Source organism: Pristiophorus japonicus, unplaced genomic scaffold, assembly GCF_044704955.1.
Source record: "Pristiophorus japonicus isolate sPriJap1 unplaced genomic scaffold, sPriJap1.hap1 HAP1_SCAFFOLD_52, whole genome shotgun sequence".
Taxonomy (NCBI): domain Eukaryota; kingdom Metazoa; phylum Chordata; class Chondrichthyes; family Pristiophoridae; genus Pristiophorus; species Pristiophorus japonicus.
Window position 1 is genome coordinate 2,834,071 of NW_027254426.1, and position 24,104 is coordinate 2,858,174.

The window sequence follows — 24,104 nt, forward strand, 5'->3', positions numbered from 1 at the left end:
GGTGCAATCTACTAGGCCACGGTCAAAGAGATGGAAAGTGGGATTCGGCTGGACAGCTGTTTTCCGATAGTGCCAAATTATGGGCTGAAATCGACCCCGTCCGTGCTGTAAATTTATCTGAGCCAATGACAGCACATCATTTTAAAATAGACACAGAATGATCCAGGACTGACGGAACATCCCGTTTAAACAGACACAGAATGATCTAGTTGCAATGAAAGTTCATCGACCTGAAACGTGATCACTGTTTCTCTCTCCGCAGGTTATTCCTGGTCTACTTAGTTTTTGCAGATTGTTCTCTTTTTATTCAGGTTTCCGGCATCAACACTATTCTACTTTTGTATTCGCGGATTTTGGGGGAGCTGTGTGGCGCAATGGATAGCGCATTGGATTTCTCATTAGAATGTTTGCACAGCATTGAAAAGTGGAGGGTTCGAGTCCCATCAGAGTCAGATTTTGCCTCAGGATTTCTTGCTTTTGGGACGCACAATGAATTTTGCAGCATATCAACACTTCAGAGAGGGAAATTGCTGCCCGTGCACATCCTCTAACACAATTGTTGCTGTTCCTCTGAGTTCTCTTAGCGCCCTGACTCTATTACAAAGGAGCAGGAGCAGGCCATCGAGATCTTAACACATGGACAGCAGGAGTCCATTAACCACTCAAGCTAGTTGCAATGCACAGGAGGAAGCAATTCAGCTCTTTGAGACTGTTATACAGGGACAGGAGGAGGCAATTAACGCTTCGGGAGTGAGGCATAGGACAAGCAGAAGTCGGTCAGCTCCTTGAGCTATTCCTACAAGAAGCGTGGAAGTCCATTTAATCCCTCGAAATTGTTGCATAGAATGAGTACGAGGCATTTCAGAACCACGAGTCTGTGATCCAGGAAAAGGAGGAGTCATCGAGCACAGTACACAGGCGGGGGCCAATCATAGCAATGTGATGTTGATGTTAATGGCATACTAATCCAGAGAGAGGAAATCACAGCCCAACACGAGAGCAGTGACATTTAAATTCAATAGCATAATGCCAGAGATTTAAAAGTATCAGTAATGGTGACCATTGTCGTAACACACCCATATGGTTACCAGTCTGCTTTCGCGTAGGAAAGCTGCTGTTTTTTCCGGGAAAGGCTTATATGCGACTCCAGAACCACAGCAATGTGGTTGATACTTAACTGCCCTCGGAAGTGCCCCAGTGAGTTACTAAGTTGAATACGGTGGCTCACCACGATCTTCACATGGGCATTTAGAGATTAAAAACAAATACTGCCCTCACTAGCCTTGCCCATGTGCATGAATTACATTGAAAAATAGAAACATAGAAAATATGTGCAGGTGTAGGCCATTCGGCCCGTCGAGCCTGCACCGCCATTCAATAAAATCATTCCTGATCACTCCCTCAGTACCACTTTCCTGATTTCTCTCCATACCCCTTGATCCCCTTCGCCATAAGGGCTATATCTAATTCCCTCCTTCTTAATGTAGCAGTTGTTCGCGCAGAATTGAAATTATGTTTGTTGTTTATAATAACCAGACCCTTTCTCTAAACTCTGTCTCACTTTTTTACCAGTGGCAGTTTAATGTTACAATGGACATTCTGAATCAGACGCCTGGCGTACAGCATGTAAATTGGGATATGGTTTAACAGTTAACATGCAAAGCACAGAAAACATTGTTAAATGATCAGCTTTCCCTCAGTTAGCATTAAGTTTACTATGCAAAATTAACTGTTCAGTAATTAATTATGTTGGCCCGCGAAAGCAACATGAAATTTAATCAAAGTGATTGGTTCATTGTTGGGCTCGAACCCACGGCCCTGAGATTAAAAGCTTCATGCTGTATCAACTGAGCTACCCAAGCTTATGTGCAATTCAGCTCTTGGCCGTTGATTGCAGACAGGCGCCTCTTGGTTTAGCCCTATTTCCCGGTGATTTCCCATTCTGTCTATCTCGCTGGCTCTATTCAATGTGTATGATCACTTCCAATTTGATTTTGAAACAATATCTGTGTCTGTGTCTTGAGTAAAGCAGAACATTCTGGAAACACTCAGCAGGTCAGGCAGTATCTGTGGACGTCGGAAAGTGGATTTTTTTCGGCTTTGGCCTTCTGTTGTGAAGTGAGGCAGGGATGCAGGATTCTGTTTTGCGAGATACTGCCCGAAATAGTGGTGTCCGTAATATAGCAGTTACCACATTCGGCGCTCATGCAAAACGTCCTCGATTCAAGCCGGGACAGAAACCTTGTTTTGTCGAATATTTTTCCGTGAAATAACTGTTCAGAATGTAGCACCAGATTCCTGTCTCAATCGCGATGAACATTTTAACTCATTCTCCTAAAATACAGTGTGTGTAAAATCAGATCAGGGGTAAACCTTCATCAAAGATTCAAGTTCCTTTAATCTTTAAAAGTTAGTTATTAAATTTATGATCAATTCATTGCATAACCATAAAGTAAGTGTGTGAGATGATCTGCTTTAATCGTTATTGACCCCATTAGTTTATGTTATAGACGGAGGTTACAGGCTCTCTTGCATCGCAAAGTGTTGAGATTCGTGTGAGTTGATTTGGGCACATCTTTCCCACCATTATAAGACTTCATCGGTACTGAATTGACATTAATGCGCTTTGGGATATCCTGAGTTGGTGAAAGGCACTTTAACAAGGCACGTCCTTCTTTGCAAAAGTTCTAACTGCAATTTCAAAAACCGCGGGCAAATGAAAGGCTCACTCAGGATTTGTTCAGGCACCACGACAAAGTCCTTTGAATTGTAATTCAGCAGTTCAGCTGCTCGCTTAATAGGTCCGCTGAACTGGTATTGAAAGTGGAGATGTTTCTGCAGTGTAGCAATTAACATGTTCGCCGCTCACGCGAAAGCTCCCAGGGTGTAAAATGTTGTTGGAAATGTCCCCTCATCATGTTCAGGGATGAAGTTGTTCTGCAGTGAAAGGACATAAGAACGTATGCATTAGCAGCAGGAGTAGGACATTCGATCCATTTTTAAGTTTTCAATATGTATACACTCAGTTCAGAGCCAGGCGAACGTGACAACCACTACAGTACGGAAATACTGTAGCAGATGATGTCTCAGGAACATAACTAGCGCTCTAACCGAAACAGCCGGCCTGCACTTCAGGAGCTTGTTTTCTGATCACAGAATGACCGTGCTATGTTTAGGAAGGCTGTGAGAGTGGCAGCAATTGGTCAAGTTTTCCCAGGCCTTACACTTCGGAACACATGTTTGACATTTACCAGGGAGTGGTTAGGATCTGGAATACACTGCATGAATGACTCCATCTTATGTTTCCAAATGGAACTGGATAACTATCTGAGGCACAATACATCTGTAGCGGTGCGGGTAAAGGTCGGGTTAGTGGGGCGAGCTGAGGGTCGGCACGGGTTCGACGGGGCGAATGCCTTTCTTGCGTGCTGGAAACATGCAATGATTCTGTGATTGGATTCGTTAATGGCACATATAATTTGAAAGGAAGACTTTTGACTTGTGCAGTTTCGGTCAGAGTCAGGTTTGTGAAAATATTTTTTTTACACAAAAGTATTGAGCATTTCACCTTCTGGCTTAGCACTTCTCTCTATGTGTGGAGAAAACGAGTGGTTTCCATAGTGTAGCGGTTATCATGTGCGGTTCAAATGGGATAAGGTAGAAACACTATTTTAGAGAATATTTTTGCTGTGAAATATATACATTTAACAAATGTAACTCCAGGGTCCTTGCCACATGACCATGGAGAGGAAAACTGAAAAGGGATATTAAATGAGTGGTCAAAATTGGAGGCATCTGACTCTGAAGATTCGGGGAACGTGGAAATTCCGGAATTTAATGACTTTGAAAGGAAGACTTTTGACTTGTGCAGTTTCGGTCAGAGTCAAGTTTGTTAAAATATTTTTTTTACACAAAAGTATTGAGCATTTCACCTTCTGGCTTAGCACTTCTCTTGATGTGTTGAGAAAAGGAGTGGTTTCCGTAGTGTAGCGGTTATCATGTGCGGTTCAAATGGGAAATGGTAGAAACACTATTTTAGAGAATATTTTTGCTGTGAAATATATACATTGAACAAATGTAACTCCAGGGTCCTTGCCACATGACCAATGAATAATTTAAATCTGTCTCATGAAATACAGAGTGTGCAAAATCACACACGGGATAAAACTGCATCAATGATTAAGGTTTCCCAAATAATTACATTTCAGTTATTGAAGTATCAGCTCTCACTCAGTGACCACATTATCATTTTGTTCATTCTGCTAAACAACAGTATCGGTTAATGAACGGTGATTAACCTTTTTCGCCGCAGATCTGAATTAATTGCATGTAAATATTTTAAAGATTGTGGCATCTAAAGTCTCATTCCGAACCCGTGCTCCCTCTGCGAGCGCCATATCACTAAGCGACCAGGGAACACATTAACGAGTTGAACATAATGACTAACATTTCTTATCATTATTCTTTGTTTTTCTGCTCTTCATCCTTTTCAGTTCCTCACTGCGGATGTTCCTGTGATCGAACGTGAACTAAAAGTAATATCTCGCAATCTCGGCCTCAGTTAATACCAGCAGATCTAAGATGCATTTCAGAACCGGAAACAACTCAATAATTATTCGCTGTTCCCCAGTGAATGCCCGAACTGAAATCAGTGACCTATCTTCGCTGTCCTCGCCTCCTGCAGCAATACGTGATGCTCCCTGCAGTGATATACCACCGCACGCTATTCACACAAACGGCCCCGGCCTGGGCCCCGCCGATTTCCAAAGCACTAGGACATTACAGCAGAACTGGTCTCCAGTCGTTTTTGCTAATCCTTGCTACTGGAACAAGACCTAGCTCTGAGAAGCCCGTGTGGTGGCTTGTGTGCAACGCCCACCACACGTTAAATAAATCCACGCAGAGGCATGTTCCATCCTTCAAGATGTAGTTCGGGATCTGGAATATTATTTCGGATCTGCAACAATGAAACACGTGTGAACTCATCCCTTTATTTCGTGGAAGCAAGTCATCCTTGCTTCGAGGGACTGCCAATGATGATGATGAGATTTAATTGTTGTTTGCGTAATAACTCGGACATTTAATGTTTCGGACCCTATCACAGCAGTACGTGTTTTTCAGCTCTGCTTGGAGTGCCGTTCCCGTCAACCCATCGCTCACAGGGACATTCGATTCACCTTTTATTTCACTGGCGCTTAGTAAAATTTCAAAGATTGAAAGTGAAACACATCAACCCGAAACCTCGTCACTGCCATGGGAACCACAACACCGCGACTGCACTCAGCTCCTCTGACATGGAAGTCCAATTGTTGTTTCAAGGTCGAATGTGGTTGCAAACAGGTCTCATTCAAGGAAAGTCCAAGTAAATGAAGCGCCTTATTATTTTCATCAAACTTGTTCGCAAAGAGTTGACATTAGTATGGGGTGATTTGGGCACATCGTACAACCACATGACAACATTTGAAAGGTAGTTCAATAGCTGTAAAGCGCTTTGGGCATCATAAGTTCCTAAAGTGCTCTGCAGAAATGCTAATCTTTCTTTGCAAGTGTTACAAATGCCTGATCAAAATACGCGGCCAAGATTCGTTCTGGATTTCAACCCGGGTCATCACGATAAAATCAACCGACATAGCTAAAGCAAGAATCACACAACAAGACCAACGATCCTACTATTTGAGCAATGTGGACAAAAGAGTAAACATTTTAAAAGGTTTTTGTGTGTTTGATATTCTTGACAGGAGGAAAAGTTTCGACCGATTCAGTGACTTTGCTTTTCATAGAAACGTAGAACTTTGGAGCAGGAGCAGGCCATTGGGCCCTTCGAGCCTGCAGCAGCATGCAATATGATTATGGCCAAGCATGCAACTTCAGTACCCCACTCCCACCGTCTCTCCTTACTCGCTGATCCCTTTAGGCCTAAGGGCTACATCTAACTTCCTTTTGAATTCATTCAATTAATTGGACTCAACAACTTTCGGTGGTAGATAATTCCACAGATTCAAAATTCTCTGGGTGAAAATGTTTCTCCTCGTCTGGATCCGATATGGATTACCCTTTATCTTTCGACTGTGACCAGCTTCTGGACTTCCCCAACATCTGCAACATTCTTTCTGCATCTAACATGTCGAATCCCGTCAGAATTGAATATGCTTACATGAGATCCCCTCTTATTCTTCAAAATTCCAGTGAATATTAGCCAAGTCAATCCCGTTTTTCTTCATATGTCAGTCCTGCAAGCCGGGGAATCATTGTGGTGAACCTTCTCTGCTTTCCCTCAATAGCAAGAATGTCTTCCTAAGATTAGGAGACTAAAACTGCACCCAATACTCAAGGTGAGGGTCTCACCAGGGCCCTGTGTAACTGCAGCAAGACCTCCCTGCTCCTATACTCAGTCGTCTCGCTATGAAAGTCAACATGCCATTTGTTATCTTAACTGCCGGCCATACCTGCAAGCTTACTTTCAATCACTGATGCACCAAGACACCCATGTCTTGTTACACCTCCGTTTGCACTAATCTGTCACGATTCAGATAATATTCTGCCTTCCTGTTTTTGCAACCAGAGTGGATAGCCTCACGTTTATCCACTTTTTATGACATCTGCCATGCATTTGACCACTCACAAATCCTTTCCAATTCATCCTGCAGCCATTTAGCATCCTCCTCACAGCTCACACTGCCAACCAGCTTAGTGTCATCTGCAACGCTGGAGTTATTACATTCAGTTCCTTAGTCTAAGTCATTAATATATATTGAAAAGAGCTGGGTTTGCAGCACTGAAACTTCAATATCCTACTAGTCGCTGCTTGTCATTCTGAAAAGAACCGTTTATTCCCACTCTTTGCATCTTTTCTGCCAACCAGTTCTCCATCCACGTCAATACATTAAACCAATCCACTGGGCCTTAATTTTGCACACTAATCTCTTGTGTGGAACCTTGTCAAAAGCCTTTTGAAATTCCAAATACACCACATCCTACGGTTCTCGCTTATCCATTCTACTGTTACATGCTCACAAAATTCGAGAAGATTTGTCAAGCATGATTTACCTTTCATAAATCCATGCTGAATTAGACCGATCCTGTCACGGCTTCCCAAATGCGCTGCATTCAACCTGCCTTCGGAAGCGCCACAGGGTCCCAGTCCTGCATTCAATCAGCTGTTTGGACGGTAGTCTATCCAGGCTGTGCGTGGTCACCCCGAGCACTTCAGACGAGTTCTGGGCAGAAGCAGCATTTCCCCCCTTCCTTCTTCCTCTTCTCTACGTCACTTTGCTTTATTTTAATATTTATTCCAACTGTCACAGTTTCTAATGTTTAAAAGGGAACAAAATATTAAATACACTTCACTGAAGAGCAGTTTCTCATACTCAAAGTGAGTTCAAAGCAGCTCGCCATTGATATTCAGCTTCAGATATAAATATATATATTCATATTTACACAATTATCGTTGGCTGCTCCCTCGTGGTCCAGCTTACTAACGCGGTTTCGAATCTCAATCAGAACATCACATAAAAATAATTGAGATCTGTGAGACGTTTAATAATTGCTTTAATCGTTGTGAATAAACCCCAATATTTGCTGTTACAATCCGAGCTTGCAGTCTCAGCTGCTTCTTCTACCGTTTCCAGGACTCTTGTTCCAGGATTAATTTTACAAACGATGTGAGTTCGCTGAACACAGTGAAAAGGCAGGAGTCTCTGTGGACCCACTATAGAAATGTGGATGCTAACGGTGTGGGGAAGGGATGCGTTTTCTGTGGCATTGCTGAAAATGTCACCGGAGGAAAATTGAGATATTTTCGAGCTCGCGAAAGCTAGTATGTACAGCAGTAGGTGGATTGAGCAAGCGAACGCATAGCTGGAGAGATGGCGCATGAGGGAGCGATTTAAATTCCTGAGGCATTGGGAATGCTTCTTGGAGATGTGGAACTTGTGCAATAGGGACGTGTTGCACCTCAACAGAGGTGGCACTAATGTCCTCGCGGGGGTGAGGATGGGGGGCGAGGGTTTAAACTAGCTTCGCAGTAAGATCGAAACCTGAGGTTACTTTCAGTAGGGAAGGAAGTAAAGCTGCAATTGGAAAGCATAAAATGTAGCAAATGATTTTGAAGGAGAGAGGATAAAATGGCGAGAATGTAGTCAACAAGGAGGATTGGCTGTACTACATAACATATACTTCAATATAAGATCTATAGCAAGTGAAGCAGGTGGGCGGGCTGAGAGCACATTTAGACACTTGGGAGCATGATATTATCGCAATTACAGAGACATGGCTGAAAAAGGGGTAGGAATGTCAGCTCACCATTCCTGGTTACAGGATTTTAGATGGGATAGAGTGAGGGGTAAATACGTAGGGGGGTCAGGGTTTTCATTAAATAAACTATTCCAGCTGTGAGGAGGAATGATATGTTTGTGTGATCATCAACCGAAGCCATATGGGTCGAATTGAAAAACAAAAATGGGCGATCACACTGCTGGCAGATTTCGAAAGATCCTCAGGCAGTGAGAAGAGCAAATATCTAGACATATTCCTGAGAAGTTACAACAACTATAGGGCTGGAATAATAGGGCATTTCAACTACCCTAATATTAATTGGGATAAAGTTAGTTTGAAGTTATAGACGGTGTGGAATTCCAAAAATGCATTCAGGAAAACATTTTTAGCCACTATGTCGCAAAGCCAAAACTGGAATGTGCGGTTTCGCATTTAGTTTTAGGGAATAAATTGATACGTCTATCAATGGGAGATCATGCAGCTACCAGTGACTAAAATACAATTCCAATTAAGGTAGTTCTGGAAAAGGAGAAGGATAGAGCAGGAATAAGTGGTTTCCTTTTGCGAAAATTCCATTTTGCTAAGAACATAAGATATACGACTGGATGTAGGCTATTTGGCCACTTAATCTGCTCTACCGTTCAATACGATCATGGCTGATCAATTAATGGACTCAGTTCCCCTTCCCTGCCCGCTCCCTATATTAATTCTCTCCCTTATAGCTGAAAAATCTGTCTATTTCCGACTTTAATATATTCAATGACCCAGCGTGACAGCTCTCTGGGGCACAGAATTCCACAGATTTAAATCCATCTGATAGAAGAAAGTTCTCCTCATCTCAGTTTTAAGTGGGCGGCCACTTATTCTAAGACGATGTACCCTTAATTTTCCCTATGAGTCGAAATATCCTCTTTGCATCTACATCGTCCAGCTTCCAAATTATCTCTTAATTTTCAATTAATTCACCTCTCATTCTTACAAAATCCTATGTTTGAAGGCCCAACCATTTCAAACTATCCACATAAGTGTATCTCCTCATTTCCGGAATGACCCTACTGCATCTTCTATGAACAGCCTCCACAGCAAGTATGTCCTTCCTTAAATAAGGAGGCCAAACTGCATGCAGAATTCCAGGTGTGCCGCGCCCCTCCCTCCCCCCGCCAATAACCTGCACAGTTGAAACAGAAATGCTCTGTTTTATACTTTTTATCCCTTGCAATAAGGGCCAACATTTCATTTGCCTTCCTGATTAGGTGCTGCACCTGCATACTAACGTTTTTCTGTTTAATGCACAAGGACCCCGATTTCGCACTGTACTTCAGCACTTTGCAATGGTCCTCCATTTAAAATATTGTTTGCTTTTATATTTTTTCTGTCAAATTGGATGACCGCACATTTTCCCATCTGATACTCCACTGCCAAGTTATTGTCCACTAAATTAGTCGGCCTGTCTACCTTTGCAGATTTTTTGTGACCTCATCACAATTTGTTTTCCCACCCGTCTTCGCATCATCAGCAAAATTGGCTACATTATACTCGATCCCTTCATCCAAGTCATTGATAAAGACTGTAAATAGTTGAGGACCCAGCACAGATTACTGCAGCAATCCACTGGTCACTGTTTGCCAATCGTAAAATGACCCATTTAACACCTCATGTTGTTTTCTGTTAGTTAACCTATCCAATGTCCATGCTAATATATTACTGTAACCCCGTGAGCAATTATCCCTGAGTTTTTTTTATGAGTTGTCTTGTAACCAATAAGTGTCAAATTAATCTGATATAGGCTGGGATCTCCATGGCTGTCCATATATCCCACCAATGATCGGATCTTCTGTATTTTGAATTTAATCAGCTCTAGCTATATTCCCTTGATCCAACATTTCGCAATGCCGTTGGGAATCATTCAATTTTTTCCACAATTATCTTAATAGCACATGTAGCTCAGTGATACTGTTCACAAAATTAGTGACACAATCTTCCAGGTTTACATTCAATTGCATTTTACTTGTAAGCACTGTGCTGGTGTGGGAAATGCACGGAGGGTTTTCTCCCTATGAGTGAGGTTTCGGTAAACGTAATACAACATAGAAACATAGAAACTCGATGCAGGAGTAGGCCATTCGCCCCTTCGAACCTGCACCACAATTCAAGAAGAACATGGCTCATCATTCCCTCAGTACTGCTTTCCTGCTTTCTGTCCATACCCCTTGAACCCCATAGTCGTAAGGGCCATATCGAACTCCTCTTGAATATATCCAATGAATTTGCATGAACAATTCACTGCAGTCAGGAGTTCCGCAGATTAACAACTCTCTGAGTGAAGAGGTTTCTCCTCATCTCAGTCCAAAATGGCTTAACCCTTATCCTTAGACTTTTTCCCCTGGTTCTGTATTTCCCCAACTTCAGAAACATTCTACCTGCATTTAACCTGTCAGCAGATAGCTGTTAACGGATATAATGTAATTTGCATCAGGGAGACATAGCTCCAGGGTGACCAAGGCTGGGACTCAACAACCAGGGAAATTCAACATTCAAGAAGGATAGACAGAACTGAAAAAAGAGGTGCGGTCGCATTGCTGGTTAAAGAGGAAATTAGCACAATAGTAAAGAAAGACATTAGCTTGGAAGAAGTGGAATTGGTATGACTGGAGCTACGGAATACCAAAGGGCATAAAACGCTATTGGGCGTTTTACACATACCAACAAATAGTAGTAGTCAGGTTGGGGACACCATCAAACAAGAAATTAGTGATGCGTGCAATAAAGGAACAGTCGTTACCATGGGCGACTTTAATCTACATATTGAATGGGCTAACCAAATTGGTAGCAATGCGGTGGAGGAGGATTTCCTGTCGTGTTTTAGGGATGCTGTTCTGCACCAACGTGTCGAGGAACCAACTGTAGGCCTGGCCATCCTAGACTGGGTGATGTGTAACGAAAAAGGAATAATTAGCAATCTTATTGTGCGTGGCCCATTGGGGATGAGTGACCATAATATGGTACAATTCGTTATTAAGATGGAGCGTGACACTGTTAAATCGGAGACTAGGGTAACTGAACTTAAGAAAGGTAACTTCGATGGTATGAGACTTGAATTGGCTAGAATAGACTATCGAATGATAATTTAAGAGTTGACGGTGGATAGGCAATTGTGAACATTTAAAAATCACATGCATGAACTTCAACAATTGTATATCTCTGTCTAGAGTAAAAGTAAAACGGGAAAGGTGGCTCAACCGTGGCTCTCAAGGGAAATTAAGGATAGTGTTAAATCCAAGGAAGAGGGAACAAGACTGGCCAGAACAAGTAGCAAATCTGAGGACTGGGAGAATTCTATAATTCAACAGAGGAGGGCAAAGGGTTTAATAAGGAGAGAGGAAGTAGAGTGTAAGCGGAAGCTTGCTGGGAACATAAAAACTGAATGCTAAAGCTACTTTCGATAAGTGAAGATAAAAAGATGGGTGAAGGCAAACGTAGGTTCATTGCAGTCAGATTCTGGTGAATTTGCAATGGGGAACCAAGAAATGGCGGACCTGTTGAACAAATACTTTTGTTATGTCTTGACGAAGAAATACTCAAATAACCTTCCGGAATTACTATGGGACCAAGAGTCTAGTGAGAAGGAGTAACTGAATGAAGCGCTTATTAGACGAGAAATTATGTTAGGGAAATTGATGAAACTGAAGGCCGATAAATCCCCGGGACCTGATAGCCTGCATCCCATAATATGAGTGAAGTGGTACTCGAAATAGTGCATGCATTGGTGATCATTATCCAACAAGTCTATCGAATCTGGCTCAGTTCCTATCGATTGAAGTGCAGCTAATGTAACAACACATTTTAAGAAAGGAGGGAGAGCGAAAACGCATAATTATAGAATGGTTAGCCTGACATCAATAGTGTGGAAATTGTTGTAATCAATGTTAAATATGAAATAGCTGCGCATTTGGAAAGCAGCGACATGATCGGCCCAAGTCAGCATGGACTTATAGAAGGGAAATCATGCTTGACAAATCTTCTACAATTTTCTGAGGAAGTAACTTGCAGAGTGGAGAAACAAGAACCAGTGGATGTGCTGTATTTGGACTTTGATAAGGGTTTTGACAAGGTCCCACACAAGAGAATGGTGTGCAAAATTAAAGCACATGGTTTTGTGGGAAATATACTGACATGGCTAGAGAACTGGTTGGCAGACCGCAAGCAGTGAGCCGGGATAAACGGGTCAATTTCAGAATGGCAGGCAGTGACTAATGGGCTATAGCTGAACTCTGTGCTGGAACGCCAGATATTTACAAGATACATTCATGATTTATATTCTGAAATTTAGTGTAGTATCTCCAAGTTTGCAGATGACACTAAGCTGGGTGGCGGGCTGAGCTGCTACGAGAACGCTATGAGGCTGCAGATTGACATGGGCAGGTTAGTTGAGTGGGCAAACGCATGGCAGATGCAGTATAATGAGGATAAATATGAGGTTATCAACTTTGGTGAGAAAAACAACGAAAGCAGAATATTAGGCGAATGGCGGCAGATTAGGAAAAGGGGAGTTGCAACCAGACCTCGGTTTCATGACACATCAACCATTGAAAGTGGGCATCCAGGTGCTACAGTTGATGAAGAAGGCAAATGGCACGTTGGACTTCATAGATGGTTGATTTGCGTATTGGAGCAGGGAGGGCTTTATGTGGTTGTGCAGGATCTTAATTTGGCCTCACCCGGAATATTGTGTTCAGTTTTGTTTTCAGTCGGTTCCAGGATAATTGTGCATTTAAGCCGTCCGTTATGATAATTGTCATGTACGTTCATGTATGTAATGTAACACTACATCACTGAATGTAAATTCACACTTGATACTCCAGACCTGTACCACCAGAAGGTGCTAGTGGTGGAGACCTTAGCGCCACCTGCACACTGCAGGTAAGCAAGTATAAAAAGTCGCTCACCTCATTGTGTCGTCACTCAAGGATCTGCAATAAACGCACTATGGTCACTACAGTTCAAGTACAAAACCCTTACCTCGTGGAGTCGTTATTAGAGTACTTGCATACACTTCAACTGGCGACGAGGTTACGAATTTCCACGCACAACATGTCCAACATAAGCAACTTCCAGCAATTCGCTGATGGGGAAATTTGGGATGCCTTTGTGGAAAGGCTCGAGCACTTTTTCATCGCGAACGACCTGGCACGAGACACACGGACCTCGCTGGCTGATAACTGCAGATCGATCCTGCTCTGCAGTTTTGGGCCCAATGTCAAAGGCCTGGTCAGTGACAAGCGAGCTCCAGCGGAGCTCGGAACTATAATACAAATACATTCAAACCTAAAGAGAGCATCATCACAGCCAAACACCGGTTCTATAACCACCAGCGGCCTGAAGGCCAAGAAATTGCTAAATATGCTGCAGACCTGAGAAGATTGGCAACGATGGCCTCCACCATTAGCTGCTCTCTGCGTGCACTATGGTCACACTGTTGGAGGCAATCAAAGTGAGCCAGGCATTCACTATATCATTCTGCGACTGGAAGAGGATGAAGACTCACCCCCAGTACCCCAACCCTACACTGAAGCAAATGGGTCAGAGACAAGGCTGCTGCCACGAGTCCCACAACCCTGAGTCCGCCACATGGGGGCAACCGACTAGCCCCTTGCTGACGCTGTGGAGAAAACCAAAGGGCCAACCAGTGCAACCAGTGCCAAAGACTATACTAGGAAAGGCAGTAAAACTGGAGTTCATCTCCAGCGAATGTGTCAAAGAAAATTTACTCACCGAGACGCTGATGAGTTGGCCGATCACCACGGTTCCAGCGCTGATGAAGACAAAATGGTTCAGCCTCTGAAAGGGCTGTACAGAGTATATGCCTTCTCCACCGAGAGGTCCCAGTGGAAAATTGAGTCGAAGTCAACGGTGTTGCAGTCTCGATGGAGATCGATACAGGGGCGAACCAGTCGCTGATGAATACACAGCCTTTGAGTAACTCTGAGACAATCCCGCCAAACGACACAAAAGGTTCCCAATCCAAACGAAGCTGCTCCCTTACACAAAAAACAGCACCCCAGTCGTGGGCAACATGGATGTCCAGGTGTCGCAATGCGGCGTGATGCACAAGCTTCCTTTGTGGATCGTTGCCAATGATGGTCCAACGCTGTTGGACAAAGATGAATGAGTCAAATCCAAATCTGTTGGCGCGGCGAAAGGCTCCAGGCCCTTCCGATTGCCGTGCAACGTGGCCCGAAACTGGGATCAATCGCAGCACCTGGAAATTCTGCATTGCGATGCCACGGACTGCACAAATCAAAGTCGAGTTGATTCAACCTGAACGACCAGAACACACGTTCCGGCTCCAGTGGCAGCAGTACGATGGAAGAAGATCAGTGCAGAAGGTAGATTCGCGTCTTCTGTTGCAGAACGTGGGAGAAAAGGATCACCAAGCCTACCTCGTGCAGAGAAAGAAGATGGCGTCCGCAGCACTAGGTGAAGCACCAGAAAACAAGATCGCCGTGACAAGCGCAAGAGGGGCAGTGTTGAGGGAGCAACACGTGATGCCGAGCAGTGAACCAGATTGGGGTAAAGATTGCAAGGCCCTCTTAAAGGAGACAGGCAACCCATAGCAATTAAAAGGGACAGTTGAACACTTGGTACTGCAATGCAGGTGACACCCATGATGTAGGTGTAATTAACGAATGCAAGTATATAAATGTACTGTTGGACACTGATGCCTGTAAAGCTAATGAAAAAACATTTCAGTAACAAAGGCAGGAATCCAATTGTAACCTTGCACACATGTCCTTATAGTACACAGGAAAGTGTTGCAACGGACAAATGTGAAAGTGTAAACACAAATAAAAATGTCCAGTCATCTGGTTGTGGTCGTAGCCAATGTATCATGAATGCTAATGATAACATGAGAAATGATGCTGCGTTATACAAGTATGCCGGCAATGCCAAAGGCAATTTCCCGTCGGAATCACCCAGGTCCAGAGGCTACACGATCATGCAGCCTGCTCCTCCAGCATCAAATTGATGCCGCAGCGAAGGTGCACACGCACACACATTGGGAGCATACCCAGCGCAGGGCCAGCGATCAATGGACGGCACAGCTTCCACTACTGTCAACCTGCCCAAGATCGGCCCTACCCCCCCCCCCACGGCCACCAGGGCCGCACCGGGAGAAAGACGCCACTATCCTCCAGCTTTCCCTGTGAAAACCCGACTTCCAACACCAATGAAGTGCAGCAGGTTGATCCTGCAGCCCTAAATGAAGGGCAGGGAGTCCACACCAGCCTGCGGTTCTGCCCACCACTCAACGTCCTCACCCACCTATACAATATAATGCATGTACCTTACCTGTAACATGTATTTGCTCCACCACTGCTGAGGTCAAAAAGAGTGACTTAACCAACCTGATCCGTAACTCACTTTACATTTGTGCCACTGCAGGTGTTGAGCCACACACATGGTCCATGTTTCTGGGGGGGAATGAATGTATGTAGACATGATCACATGGATCAAACCCAGAACCCACACAACCCTCACTACAGCTTCCAACCGTCCACTGCCGACCAATTCCCAATATCCTGGCAATATGCATTTGGGGTTCCACAGGGAGAGTGCCATTCGAAGCAATGACAAATGCATGGGCTTTGGACTCACAAGTCAAAGAGCAGATAAAACCGTACATAAGTCCAAGGCACAAGACTGAGGTGGGAGTTTTGTTATGTATGTTAATGTATGTATTGTAACACTGGACCATTGAATGTACCTTCACATTGAATACACCATACCTGTACCACTAGAGGGTGCTACTGGTGGAGACTTAAGGGTCACCTGCACATTACAGGTAACCAAGTATATAATGGAGCTCACCTCATTGAGTCCTCACTCAAGGAGCTGCAATAAACGGACTATGGTCACTACAGTTCAAGGACAATACCCTTTCCTCATGGATTCGTTATAAGAGTGCTTGCATATACTACAATAAGTATGATCTAACTGTGTAAAGCTTTATCCTCCTCCACTTACAGGGCCCGTTATGATTCTTAAATGATGATCCCCTCACTACCAAACTACAATTTGGAGCCTGTCTATTCCAATTGAAAGCACATGTGTCTTTTGAATAGTCATCTAAATCAAGGCACAAATAAGGGCATTTTTATTTTTACTACATAGCTGCAGGTTTGCTTTTCCTCAAGTTAATTCTTCTCATTGGACTAACCATTTGGATGCTTTCAGGAATCGACTAGTGACATTTCCATTCACCACTGCTATATTGTCTGCATTGAACAGATGATTATGCGCGGTTTGATCAACAAGACTGCAAATTCGTACTATTTTTCCCAACAGTTTCTTGTTCCTGACCTCGGGGATATTCTTGATTAACTGGGTGGACCTCAATTAATTTCCGAATATACATTGTTCTGTATCATCATGATAACGCGATAGTCCTGAGAAAATTGTATTCGTTGCCCAAGTGGGGAGCCGTCCCTTCGTAATAATTTCTAGATTTCCCGGAATTGTTTGACAAACTAATTCCGGCACATCATTTTGAGCTGCTTGGTCAGAGGCACTTCTGTCCTCTCTGATAAGGTCATTATTTCTTTTGGCATGAATTCTTTCTCCTGTACAATATCCTTCTGCTGTATGGACTTGATTTTTTTTCTGTTTAGCGTCTCACTTTCCATGTTGTTATTGTTACCTTGCAATTCTCCTTTGAAGTTTTATAAATTTACCTGCAAGTCCAGATAATTAACTGCTGAGGTGATTGTATTAAAAGCGATGAGTACATCATGTAGTAAACTTCTTTTCGTTCTATCTCTTTCTTGACTTGTTTCATTTTTAGTGTTATTCTTGTCGTGAAATGCATGCTGTACTTGTTCTACCCTTGTGGACAAGGCAGCCTTTATACAAAGTGGATTAAAATCGTGGTACTGCATTTCCTGAGCTAACTGTATTGTTTTTTGGGAGCCATTCTTGATATACTAATCAGTTAAAATTAAAATAAGAGGGACCACTTCTGGCGTAACTTGCCGATATATCACTTATGGGTAGGGTTAATGAAGAGATCATGTCGGTCCTGATTCAAATTGGGGGTATTGTCCCATCGTTCCCTGATCCTGACAGTCTGAACTATTCTTTTTCTCATATGTTGTCAGCATAACGCTGTAAAAGTTTTTGTCCTTAATGCATCCGGTTACTGCATCTTCAAATCCTATCATGACGCTACCTGAACCTCTACCATAACTTTTAGTGCCAGTCTCACATACCCAATAATTACAGGTTGCCACAAAGGGGGCATTTTTATCCCCATTGGCACAACTGTTATTGGGTGTGATGTGATATCCAATGTAAGATTACTGGCCTTTAAGTTTATCCAACCATTGAGGTCAACACAGTTGTATACACCCCTTGCCTTTTGATGCTATTGGGCTTTGATTTGATTCCTTTAACATTTCCCAGTTACAATTATCCTTTTTCAGCAATGTCGATACCTTCGGGACTTTGCCATCTTTTACTTTGCACCTAAAATCCATTCAACACCTTTCTTAATTTTCCCACTTGTAAACGCTTCCCTGGAGAGTACCACACTTCGTCCCATATTATTGTGAAACTTTATCCCTTGTAGTATTCCTTATCCAAATCGAGAGATCTCCATTATATATTTCGTATGAGTTAATGTCGTCAGTTGATTTTCTGTGCCCACCAATAATCTGAGGTGCTGTTCAGAAAATTGTGAGTGAAGCACATTTACTACCTTCGCCCAGTGTGCAGCTGGTAATCCTCATTTCAAACGTTTTCTCGTAGATGTTTGTGCTCGTAACAACATCAAACAACAACAAAAGCGTATAGGTCCACATCCTTCTCCTGTGTAGAGACCAAACATAACATCTTCATTCTTAACAGTTTTGATCTGGTTTATATGCAACCACTGAAATTTGGGTTCCATTTTTTGACTATAAGGATTTTAGTTTCTCAATTATGGTTTGGGCGGGGGGCAGAGGGGTGATCCATTATATATCAAAGGTTATTTCTTAGCTGAAAAATTCTGCATTGTCACTTGTTTCCAATCACATTTCGAATGGGCTAACGCTCTTATCAAAACTTCGTTTGACCTTATTTAGTGGCCTGCCCATCTTCATTGGCACCAGTCTGTTTACTTCGTACACATAGTCTATCAGTGTCTGTAATCAGGTCTGAATACAAGACGGCAGTATTACTGGCGTGTTATTCTACAAGGCTAACTGTCCCGTCATACACAGTTGTCTCGCAGACAGAGCCTCAAATGAACTTACTCCTGTTGCATTGCCGGTGGTCGTAGCTCGGTCGACCCTATTGCCATTAAAGCACGAGCTATCAGGTTAGTCCATCGAGTCGGGTGTTCAGTACATAATTGACACAACATGCTTTTCAAGATCCAATACCCCTTTCCACAATTCCTGATGATTGTGGGTGAAGGGCAATGTGCAATACATGCATTTTGTGGGGCATTTCCTGTAATCTAGGACAAATTTCTCCAGTAAAGTGTGGCCCCCAGTCGCTGTCCACCTGTACAGATTTTCCCGATCGACAGAACGCCACACTTAAAGGGATTGGTGCTGCAGAATGTGCCTTAATGTCCGTCGTTGGAATGTCCTCTCTGCATTTGTAAATTGGCCAAACACTACAAGACCAATAACATCGGCCTGTAAATGTGTTCAGGGGCCATCGGGCGAAGGTTACGACCCGAGTAGGGCATGATTAACACGAGAAGCTGGGTTCATTTGCAAGCATCGATTAAAATATTCCTATACATGGTATTCCATTTCTGGCCACAAGCAGAAGCGTGTTAACATTTGTAGCTTGGTAGGGGATGTATAACGTAAACCGCTGGGTGGGAGTGAAAGAGGATTAACATGCCACCTTTAAGTTGTGGAAGAATGCACGAAATAAATTACCATCCTTGTCGTTAATCATACGCTGGGAATGGCTGACTCCATCGCTATGCTGGAGCAGACTGTCCCGGGGGTGTGTTGCGATAGTGGCCACCCCTGATAGTGCCACGCCATAATTTGATCATATGGAATATGCAAAGTTTGTAGTTCTATGAAATCGATTGCTTTTAATATATTTGCGGGTGCAACAACAGGTGCCTGGAATTCATCCATCATCCACCAGGGTACTGTCAATTAATTATTGCGGATCCCTTAGCAAACCGATCGGCTGCTTTGTTGAATCGGGTGTGGGTAATGAATCTTTCTGAATGGCTGCTATCTTTCCTACATGACGGGGGGCGACGCGTACTTGGAGCACTTATCATAGCTTTTGGAGGAGACTAGAATGTAGTGAAGGTTTACCATATGATAAACAGATCTCATTGTTTGATTCAGAGGCAAGGCCATGTCTGCGTTGCAAACTTAACTGCTGTCAGACCTAATATTACTTGTTGCAGATGCGGCAAATTGGGCGGCAAGTTTAACTCTATCACTTCTGTTTCTTGGAATTCCACCGACCAATTTGAAGCATATATATCAGCCGTGGCACACCCCGTTTAGGGTGGCCGTCAATGTAGTAAGAGAGCCATCCACATAGACATTTCTAGCTTCTGAAATAGCATTGCTTTTTATTGGGTTTTTAGTCCATTTTTATACACAGGTTAGGGAAACTGGCGTGGACTTCCTTCACAAGCGAGCATAAGAGGCAGAAGCTTTGTTCAGGTGGTGGGGTCAGGGGAAATCTCGCTGCAATGATTCAATTGACCATTTACTTATCTTTTGTGCGGACACCTTGTTGTCACTTGGATTTAAGAGGATGTTAAGAGGGGTATATGGCGATCGTAGGATAACTGCCTGAAGCTCCGAGATGTGAATACAAACATCGACCACCGAAAAGGTGGGCTACAGGCGAGGTTGGCATGCTGAATACTCTCCGCTTCTCTCAAAATACGGGAGGCATATGCAATGGGCAGGACTTCCCATATAGCTGCTGTTCATGACACAAAACTGCTGTTAGTCTACCAAGTGAAAAGTTGAATTGGGGGTCTGTGGATATAAGGGCAAAGGTTTATATCCTTGCCTGCTTCGAATCATTAAATGAGTATGTTTGGCTATCGCCCCATACTGGCCAAATGTTTTCGTCCACATCACTTTTTAGCATTTCATACATGGGCTTGGCCAATTCTGCAATATTCGGGATAAATCTTCGCTGATAGCCTTCCAACCACATCAAGGATCGTAACGCTGTCTGTGATAACGGTAGGGGAAGCTTCAGAACGATTTCGACCTTATCTTGATCAGGGCTGTGCCCCGTAGTGGAGATCTTTAGTCCCAAAACGTTGACTTCATGGATTTTGGCCTGATCGAGTATGCTAACGTTGTTGCGACTGTCCTTCCAGGGGTTTGCAGGATCTTTCGGCGACATCGTTGATGGTATTTGTCCAACGATTTGAGGTGTCTACTGGAAATGATCCATGTCTCTGAGCCATACATGAGGCCATGATGTCTTCGAAAATCAAGAATCTCAAAGCATTAAATAAGGTTTACATTTCTAGGTCTAAAATAAGTGTATTAAAATATTGAGAGGATTAAATGCACTAGGAGTGTGAGGATAACGAAAGCAAGAACAGGGTCTATTCGAGACCATAAAGGTAATCTGTGTGTGGATGGGGAAGAAGCGAGTATGGATTTAAATGAAGAAAGTCATTTCATAAAAGACAAAGGGCGATGCGACATTGCAATCAGGGCGAAGGATAGTGAAATATTACGTGAAATATAAGTGGGCGAAGAGGCGGAATGCTCGGGAGGGGAGCAGCTTACAAGAGGCCCGTCAGTGAGCAATGGGATTTCTTGGTCGAGGAGGCGGGAGTTCCGGTGCTGAGAAACCTACAAGAGCCCTGTAAGTGAGCAGCGGAATTTCGTGGTCGAGGCGGCGGGAGTTCGGGAGACGAGAGGCCTACAAGATGCCCGTCAGTGCGCAGCGGGTGTTCCTGGTCGAGGACGCGGGAGTTCGGCAGACGAGCATCCTACAAGAGGCCCGTCAGTGAGCAGCGGGAGTTCCTGGTCGAGGATGCGAGAGTTCGGGAGGCGTGCGGCCTACAAGAGGGCCGGCAGTGAGCAGCGGGAGTTCGTGGTCGAGGAGGCGGGAGTTAGGGAGGCGAGCGGCCTACAAGAGTCTCGTCAGTGAGCGGCAAGTGTTCCTGGTCATTGAGACGGCAGTTCGGGAGACGAGCGGCCGACAAGAGGCCCGTCAGTGAGCAGCGGGTGATCCTGTTCGAGGAGACCAGCTGGTGCAGCTGCTGCAGGGAGGCAAAAAAAAGTCGAAAGAAATCGAAAGCTGACGTCAGAGCCAAGGTGGTAAGTTATTGGCTGGTGATTGGTAAGTCGTGTTTAGTTTTCTTTCATTTATCACCAATTCACCTTTAGTATTGTTGTTGCTAAATTAAGTTAATCTAAGTGTTTGGTCATGGCAGGAGAGCTCGAACACGTGTTATGCTCCTCCTGTACCATGTGGGAAGTCAGGGACGCTTCCGGTGTCCCTGACGACTCCATGTTCGGGAAATGCATCCGCCTGCAACTCCTGATGGACCGCATTGCGGCAATGGAGCTGCGGGTGGATGAACTCTTGAGCATCCACGATTCTGAGAATGACGTGAATAGCATATTTAATGAGTGGGTCTTACGGCAGGTCAAGGATATACAGCCAGAAAGGGAAAGGTTGTCCAACAGGAAGAACAGCGCAGGTAGTGCAGGGGTCCCCTGCGGTCATCCCCCTGCAAAACAGATACTCCGCTTTGGATACTGTTGGGGGTGACGACTCATCAGGGGAGTGCAGCAGCAGCGAAGTTCATGTCACCATGTGTGGCTGTGCTGCACAGGAGGGCAGAAAAAAGTGTGGAAGCGCTTCAGTGATAGGGTATTCAATATAAGTCGTTTCGATGGACGATTCTGCTGCCGCGACCGAGACAGCAGGTTGGTATGTTGCCTCCCTGATGCAAGGGTCAAGGATATCTCCGAGCAAGTGCAGGGCGTTCTTAAAAGGGAGGGTGAACAGCGCGTTTGGTGCATATAGGTACCAACGATAAAGGTAAAAAACGGGATGAGGTCCTACAAGACGAATTTAGGGAGCTAATTTAAAACGTAGGACCTGAAAAGTAGTCATCTCAGGATTGAACCAGTGCCACGTGCTAGTCAGTAGGAATAGCAGGATAGCCCAGATGAATACGCTGCTTGATGACTGATGCAGAGGGGAGGCATTCAAATTCCTCGGACACTGGAACTGGTTCTGGGGGAGGAGGGACCAGTACAAACCCGACGGTCTGCACCTGGGCAGGATTGGAACCAATGTCCACGATGGAGTGTTTGTTAGTGCTGTTGGGAAGGATTTAGTTGAATATGACAGGGGGATGGGAATCTATGCAGGGAGAGAGAGGGAAGTAGAAAGCGTGCAGAAGCTAAAGATAGAAAGAAGAAAAGTCAAACTGGAGGACAGAAAAACCGAAGGCCAAAAGCAAAAAGAGCCACATTATAGCGAAATTCTCAAGGGGCAAAGTGTGTTAGAAAGAAAAGCCTGAAGGCTCTCTGCCTCACAGCGAGGTGTATACGGAATTAGGTGGACGAATTAACTGCGCAGATTGCAGTTAATAGGGATGATGTAATTGGAATTATGCAGACATGCGTCCATGGTGACCAAGGCTGGTAACTCAACATCCAAGGGTATTCAACAGTTATGAAGGATAGACAGAAAGGAAAAGAAGGCGGGGTGGCATTGCTGGCTAACGAGGAATTTAATGCAATAGCAAGAAAGGACATTAGATTGAATGATGTGAAATCCGAATGGATGGAGCTATGGAATAGCAAGGGTAAAAGCACTAGTGGGAGTTGTTTACAGACCACCAAACAGTCGTACTAAGGTTGGGGACAGCATCATAAAAGAAATTATGGTTGCTTGCAATAAAGGTACAGCTGTTATCGTGGGTAACTGTAATCTACATATTGATTGGGCAAACCAAAATGGTAGCAAAGCGCTGGAGGAGGATTTCCTGGAGTGTATTAGTGATAGTATTCTAGACCAATATGTCGAGAAACCAACTAGGAACTTGGCCATTCTCGATTAGGTGATGTGTAATGAGAAAGGTTGAATTAGCAATTTTGTTGTGCGAGACCCCTTGGTGAAGAGTGAGCATAACATGGTAGAGTTCTTTATGAAGATGGAGAGTTACACAGTTAAAACAGAAACTAGAGTTCTGAACTGAAGGAAAGGTAACTTTGATGGATTGAGGCATGAAATGGCTAGTATAGGCAGGCAAATGATACTTAAGAAGTTGATGGTGGATAGACAATGACAAACATTTAAATATCACACGGACGAACTTCATCAATTGTACATCGCTGTCTGGAGTATATATAAAACGGAGAAGTTAGCGCAGCCATGGCTAACAAGGGAAATTAATGATAGTGATAAATCCAAGGAGGAGTCATATAAATCGGCAAGATAAAGCAGCAAACCTGAGGAATGGGAGAATTTTAGAATTCAGCTGAGGAGGACAAAGATTTTAATTAAGAGAGGGAAAATAGAGTTCGAGAAGAAGATTGACGGGCACATAAAAACTTCGAGATATATGTGAAGAGAAAAAGATTAGTGAAGACAAACGAAGGTCCCTTGCAGTCGGATTCAGGTGAATTTATAATGGGGAACAAAGAAATAGCAGAATAATTGAACAAATACTTTGGTTGTGTCTTCACAAAAGAAGACACAAATAACCATCCGGAAGTACTAGGGGACCAACGGTCTATTTAGAATGAGGACCTGATGGATATCCATATTCGGCGGGAAATTGAGTTCGGGAAATTGATGGG